Raw genomic sequence first — 7,684 nt, 5'->3', positions numbered from 1 at the left:
CATGTTGAAGAGTAGTGCGGATGATTTTGCTAGTGCGTGATACTCTGGAAGAAATCAGTTTCGCTTTCTCGCGGAGATTGTCTGTATTCAACCATAGCCCAGTAAATGAGAACGGAACGGAGATGAGAATTAAAAACCTGTTATCCGAGATATGGGGCTAGGAAGTAAGCTCCACGCCATTTTGCCGCAAAACACCACATATCCTTACAAACGCACGAAGGTATAAACTAACAAATTATAACGTCGAGGGAAAGTGAACTGAACTGAGGAGGCTTTTCACGCGCGTAACTGTGACGCGATGCAACGTTATAGTACGCGCAATTAGATCAGTAATGCAGGCTCTTACATGTATGAGTATTCTGCTTAGGTGCAAGCTTGAGCAAATTAGTTGCAATTCATTCTGATTATCACTGCGCACTCGGAATGAAAAATGAAGATATGCAAGAACAAACAAAAACTGTTTTTTAAAAGATAATTTCTTAAAGCCAGAGGAATAGCACCGGTTTGTGAAAAAAATGATGGGCCATCGTGTGTAAGCCGTGGATTCCCGGAATAAGAAACCACTCATCTGTGGGAAATCTGAACGCGCGCGTAGTCCGAAAATAAACTTTATTTTATGTTCCTCTCTCTTGACCTGCGAGGACCATTAAATATTTTGTTAGTGAAATACCCTTGGAGCGAAGATACTGCTTGAGTGGTGCTCCTTACGAAAATCTGCATGCAGCAAATCCAACTCAATGGCACTGTGTCATTTTTCTTTTTCGACAAATCTAAAAGCTCTGAGCCGTCTCAAAAAGATTTCAAACGGTGTAAAGCTGGGAAACTTTCAGCGTTCGATAATTCAAGCGAGGAAAGCAATTGCCGTACCTTCGCATGCCAAAGCCACAGCTTAACCACCTACTTCTCCATTCTCTGACAGAAAAAAAAAATTACAAACACACGGCGCCATACCTGTGACCAAGTTCCGTAGTGTCTTGATGGAGTCGAGTCAAAGAGGCTGTGGCGCTGGCTCTACAAGTTTGTGTGGTCACGTTTTATCGCGAATATCGTGGTGTCGTCTCTGCAGTCTCCGAGGCGCTGTAACGAACGGCGTCGGAACGCAGATATTCCCTTCGTGGTCGCTGCATACTCCTACTCACACCCTCGCCTATCTCTCCGCAGTCATCGGGAGTTCTTGGGTTACACCGTACATCCGATAGTTGCGAAACTCTGTCCAACGTTTCCGCTCTGCAGTATTGTTTTCCCCAGACAAGAACAGGTACCGTTGCATAAAGTTCGTTTCCTGGTTTCACGTGTGCTTTCTGTTTATAAATGAAGAATTGTACGAGGATTGTGAAAGTGATATTTTTTTTACAACGTACTTCCCGAGCAACAAGGCAAGCCTGAGAAAATCTCAATATGAAAATATCTATAGCCACACATCCTGTGCTCAGTAACTTCTGAAGCGACAGTTGGCACGAGGCGCAAGCATGCGGCACGAGCATGTGCAGTGGCGGTGACGACGACATCGCCGACGCCGGCTTTGAGACTTTTTGCGACTTTAAAAAACTCCGCTTTTAAAAGTGCATGCAAACAGCTCGTCCTTAGTATGCTGAAGGGCGTATCCGCACCCTCGGTTTCTGTGTTGAAGTGCGAGGATGACGCCATTGTTCTGGAAGCTCGCTGCCCATCTCACTGCCCTTCTTGCCGCAAGGGCGCATTTTAAGAATGCTTTCAAGAATGTTTTAAGCACGAGAATTTTTTTGCAAAGTATCTAAAGTGCTTCGACTAAGTGAATTCATCATCTCCAGGAAGTTTCGGTGTCATGAATATGTCTTTAGGGGAAAAAAGAAAATGTTTTGTACAAAAAAAAAAAGACTTGGAGGTGCTGGGTATCGATCCCAGTACCTCTCGCATGCTAAGCGAGCGCTCTACCATCTGAGCTACACCCCCGGACGAAGACGAGGCGTCAGTATGAGTGTCTTCAAGCACGTGCAACCTGCCTTCTTGGATGTTCTCCTTCGACCTATATTGGATCCGGTTGCGCGCACACGCGATCATTACGCAGCCGGTCGCAGCAAGCCGGTGATAAACATCTTGAGTGAACGAGTTTCGCCATTATGTCTCGTATGCTTTTGTCTAAAATAACGACTAATGGACGCTAAGTGAACGAGCTCTTATGTGCTGTCCGCGTACAAAGTTTAGAAAACCTCTAGGGTCTGATAAGACTACTAATTTTCTATCAGTTTGTTTCTTCACTCGGTCGAGCTGTGCAGTGCATATTGGAAACGTGTTTTGGAACCCATCAGAAATATAAATTTAAACCAGCCTGCCTAGGTATCAGAAATAATCAGGCTTTTCCTGTGTTTCATCGCCCTTGCACTTTTGACGCTAACCACTTTCAGCACGCGACGAAGTGAAACACTCGCGTGTTTAAGCTTAAAGCATTCAGTCATACGCTAACGAATGCTGGTCCCGTGGTAGTGAAGATAACAGGGGTGGTGGTAGTAATATTGATAACTGTATAAGAAGTCACAAACAGTGTTACCAATTGGCGCTGAGGAACTGACGACGAGTATCAGGAATGCATATACAATAAATTTTGAAAATGTGTAGCTAATATTTATATCGATACTTAAAATTACACAGAGTATTTTCAACAGCAATTTTGGTGAAACTACAAAGGGAGTTCGAAAGAGAAAGAATAGAAAAATTTTAAAGATACCTTCAAAAACGACTTCATTAGGAAAATAACTTCTCCTTGTGGCACTTATTTTTTATAACACCACCTGGGTTCCTTCGTGTTTTAACGGTGTGGACAGGTGCCTGAGGCAATGGGGTGCATATGTCGGTACCGAATAATTTCTTTCAACAGGCTACCACAATGTGCGCCAGTATTTACACACACATACATAAAAAAAGTCTTACGCCAGAAATGCTGGTAAGAGGATATTTGGTCGAATCTTGAAGCAGGACATATTACAAAATCCGGCAAAGCAATGAAGCATTGCACTCATGCGAGGGAAGTTTTCTGAATTCAGCCCCTGATTAAGTTGCTCAAATATTGAGGGGTTCCCACTTAATAGTGCCCACGGGCACTTCATTAATATAATAAACCTGCACAAGTATATATATATATATATATATATATATATATATATATATATATATATATATATATATATATATATATATATATATATATATATATATATATATATATATATATATATATATATATATAATAAGGGAGAGAAGTGTATACCTAAGGGCTCGTATTTCCGTGTTTTAACACAATATTAATGAGATATAACAGACAGTAATGCCAAGGAATGTACAGGGGAAGTTATTAGAACCAATGGAATGTAAATAAGAAGAAAGAAGAAAGAAAAGTGGATGAAAAAATTACCAGCTGTGAGCAGCTGGTAATTCCTGCTCACAGCTGGTAATTTTTTCATCCACTTTTCTTTCTTCTTTCTTCTTATTTACATTCCATTGGTTCTAATAACTTCCCCTGTACATTCCTTGGCATTACTGTCTGTTATATCTCATTAATATTGTGTTAAAACACGGAAATACGAGCCCTTAGGTATACACTTCTCTCCCTTATTTCATTGAACGAGGGTCTCGTACTGGCAGACTTGGTGTGTTTAGGTTGTATAAGAGGGACAATTAATCAGCTGCCCACTCATAATAAGTTCACGTGCTACGTGACGCCAAAACACGCGAATAAGAGTGTTTTCACACTCGTTGTTTGGCTTATAGATGGCGCTGACTGTCACTCCTACTTCTAAATTCACATATAAACCCCAAAAAGTGGATGGAGGGACGGCCGCTGTGATAGCTCAGTGGTTAGAGCATCGAACGCGTTATTCGAAGGTTGTAGGTTCGTTTCCTGCTCACAGCTGGTAATTTTTTCATCCACTTTTCTTTCTTCTTTCTTCTTATTTACATTCCATTGGTTCTAATAACTTCCCCTGTACATTCCTTGGCATTACTGTCTGTTATATCTCATTATATAAATATACCAAAAAGTGGAGGACGGGCAAAACGAAAACCCTTATATTTTTCCTACGTTTCAGCCGGGGAAGGCCGGTCCCCGACTGAAACCTAGGAAAAATAAAAAGTTTTCGTTTTGCCCGTCCTCCACTGTTTGGTATTTTTCCACTGGATCCAAGGACACCTTTTTCACACACACACACACACACACACACACACACACACACACACACACACATATATATATATATATATATATATATATATATATATATATATATATATATATATATATATATATATATATATATATATATTGTTGAAGTTGAATTTTATTGTTACATAATGAAAATACAAGTGACATATGGTTCATAAGTATTACAGAAGGAGGTCCCGAAGTAAACACTGTCAGGGGGATCTCCTAGCGATAATGTGTTGATTGGAATACAGGGCAGGCAAATGTCGAGCAAAAGAAAAACATATTCGAAACACGCAAAGCGAAAAAAACACAAGAAAAACAAAGATAATTTAAAAGCATGACATGCAGCAATAGTACAGAAACCTATACATTAGTACACTCTGAGACAAATCGACGCGAATGCTAAGTTAACAAGGCGTATAACAATTTACAATTGCGAAAACACAGTTGTTAAAAGAATGAAAAAGACAAATGAAAATGAAACAAACAAAAAGAAATATGAGTTAAGCAAACGTGAAAGATGGTACCATGAAATGTTAGCAAAGATGTTGAAGTAAATGTTTCTTTAATTGTGCTTTAAATGATGCTATATTGCGGCACATATTAATAGACGTAGGTAGTGAATTCCAGAGGTAAATACCAGAAAACAATGCTGCCTGTTTACCATAGTTTGAGTGCACCACCGGCAAGAGTAAACTATGTTGTAAGGAAAATCTGGTCGAATTTGAATTTATAAGATAACGGAATGGAATACTGTTTATTTCAATAGCACGCTGACGCGCGTGAAATATGACCATACATAATTTCAGAGATATGGAATGATGGGTAGGGAGAATGCCGAGATTACTGTGGATAGGCGTAGCGGAGTCATTTCAGTGACTAAAGGTTATAATCCTCAAAGCTTTACTCTGTAAATGAGTAATCTTGGACAGATGAGTCCTATAGGCGTTTCCCCAGGAAGAACAACAGAGGAGTAGCCGGCGCCACGCATTGGCACCAACCTCTCCTTACATACATTTATTAAAAAAAAAAAAACAGTATGTCAGGTGACTATGAATGAAGGCGAAGTATAGTGAGTGAAGAATGTGCAAAGGGAAGTAAGTGCGGGTTTTAATCAGAACTTGAATTCCAAAAGAAATTTTGGACGAAATAGCGGCAATGTGCTTATCAAACTTTAGGTGAGAATCAATGATAACACCAAGAAACGTGGTTGAGTCAGACGGGAGAATAACATGTGCGTCTATGGTTAGGTGCAGCACGAATGGTATAGTTTTACATGGAGAGTGAAATAGCATGAATGTAGTTTTGATCGGGCTAATTACGAGCTGATTATTACGGCACCACTGTATGATATTGGCTGCGTCCTTATTTAATTCTCTAAGTAAACAATCTAATTTACTATAAGAGGAAAATATGGTGGTGTCATCGGCATATAGGGTACATCTAGGTGAATTAAGACATTTTGGTAAGTCATTGATGTACAATAAAAAAAGGTGAGTTCTTAGTATTGAACCCTGAGGAACACCTTGATTTATGGTATGAGAGTTAGAAAAAGAATTGCCCACTAGAACAAGCTGAGATCTGTTCAACAGATAATGACGTATAAGCGTTAATGTCGGACCACAAATACCATAAGAGTCAAATTTTGTGAAAAGGATGGCATGATTGATAGTGTCAAATGCTTTTGAAAGATCCACAAATACGGCCCCGGCGAATAAGCCCATGTCGATGGAATGTTTAAAGTAATCTGTGAATTAGATTAGTGCGAGTTCTGAAGAAAAGTTGTGCCTGAAACCTAGCTGATAAGGTGTCAGAAGACTAAACTTGGTCAGATAATTTGTCAGCCGAGTAACCAGCAGTTTCTCGACAACTTTGCTAAAAAAAGGAAGCATAGTTATCGGACGTTAGTTGTTCATTAGCGTGCGGTCCCCCTTTTTTTTTGAACCCTGGAACTATTTTGCCTTTTTTTAGTTCCTCAGAAAAATCACCATTCTTAAACATTAAGTTAATTACGTGGGCCAGAGGAATGGAAATCTCCGAGGCAATGAGTTTTATTTTAAACGGATGAATGTTATCTAGGCCAGCACCTGTGCAACTTAGTTGCTTAATTACTTGAGTAATGTCGGAGGCAATTGTGAGCACTCGTGTACCAACAACAACTTTTGAAATCCTCGGATCGGAAGCTTGCTGATTTAAAGATTCCTTAATGATTTGCCAATTTTTGCGGCTGTCATTATTATTGTTAAGGATACAATTTTGGTAGTAGCTGAGCTTTGCTGTATCCCTTAAGAACATGCAAAGCGTATCGGAGTACTTTTTAAACCGCCGCAAAAGTGATAAGGTAAATGGTTGCATTTTTACTTTTTTACGCAAATTATTCTTTTTTTAAATGCTGCGCAGTAGACCATAGGTTATCCAAGGTTGTCTGGGAACAGAATATCTTTTGACATGTGATGATTTACTGGAACATTTATTCATTGCATCAGTGATCTTATCACAAAGTTTACGGAAGGCTGGAATAGCAGAGCTATCGTTTAGGACATCTGTCCAATCAGTCCGAGAAATGATGTTACGGAATTTGTCAGTTGAAAATACATCTTTATTTACAGTCTTCAGTTTATGTTTAACGTGACTATTCGCCAAAAGAAATACAGGAAAGTGGTCAGTAAACGGAAACTCGTCATTACCGGCAGAATGATCTGTAGTAATATTCGTTAGAGTGTGCTCAATGAGAGTGCTGGAACCACCAGGAACACTACGTGTGGAAGTAGTAATTGAACACTCAAGTCCATTTCCTTGAAAGCATTTTATATATTCCGAGCACGAGGAGTCAGAAATATCAGCAGTATTTATATTGATGTCGCCCATGATGATTATATTCTTATGTTCGTTGTTAACTCGAGTGAGTGTTTCATCAAGGGCAGAGCAGAAGTCGTGGTAGGGTGAAGATGGTGAACGATAAATGCATCCCAGAACTATTTTTGTACCATTAAAACAAGAGCCATCAAATTCTAGTCAAACAGATTCGCAGTTATCAGTAGTAAAGGCTAAGTCATAGCGACGAATGTAGGTCATGGTATTGCGTACAAAAATGGCAGCCACCATGCCGGCTGTTAGCGCAGTGAGCGAACTCGGAGAGGTAACCTGGCGGTACAAACAGTACGTCATCTGATGATGACAACCAAGTTTCGGTAAGACAGATCACAGAAAAACTGTGATCAATGAGCGTCATAAAGTTGATAAGATCGTCAAAATGTTTCGGTAAACTACGCGGGTTGAGATGAACAAGCGAAAGATCAGTCTTCGCGAAACGGTGTAATAGTTCCTTTGCCTGTTGAAAAGGGTAGAGAGCCATGAATCAGATTTGCACTATTAGCCTATAAGTTACGAAAAAATAGACAGATCACTGAGCTTGCAAATGCGGAAAACACGACTGTCAGGCTCCTTTCTGGCCTTGATCTGGCAATTATCAACCCACAAGAATCGCCACTTTTTTGCTTTCTTTAG

General features: G+C 39.8%; 1 non-coding gene across 1 annotated transcript; it reads right to left on the bottom strand.

Moving 5' to 3' along the window:
* Positions 1-1,859: 1,859 nt before the first annotated feature.
* On the bottom strand, positions 1,860-1,932 carry TRNAA-AGC (transfer RNA alanine (anticodon AGC)). Its single transcript has one exon. It is a non-coding gene; the product is annotated as a tRNA-Ala (tRNA).
* Positions 1,933-7,684: the final 5,752 nt, after the last annotated feature.

The sequence above is a fragment of the Rhipicephalus microplus genome, chromosome 2, assembly GCF_043290135.1.
Source record: "Rhipicephalus microplus isolate Deutch F79 chromosome 2, USDA_Rmic, whole genome shotgun sequence".
Classification (NCBI taxonomy): Eukaryota; Metazoa; Arthropoda; class Arachnida; order Ixodida; family Ixodidae; genus Rhipicephalus; species Rhipicephalus microplus.
The sequence above is the reverse complement of the archived record's forward strand: the minus strand, read 5'-3'. Positions and strand labels throughout refer to the sequence as shown.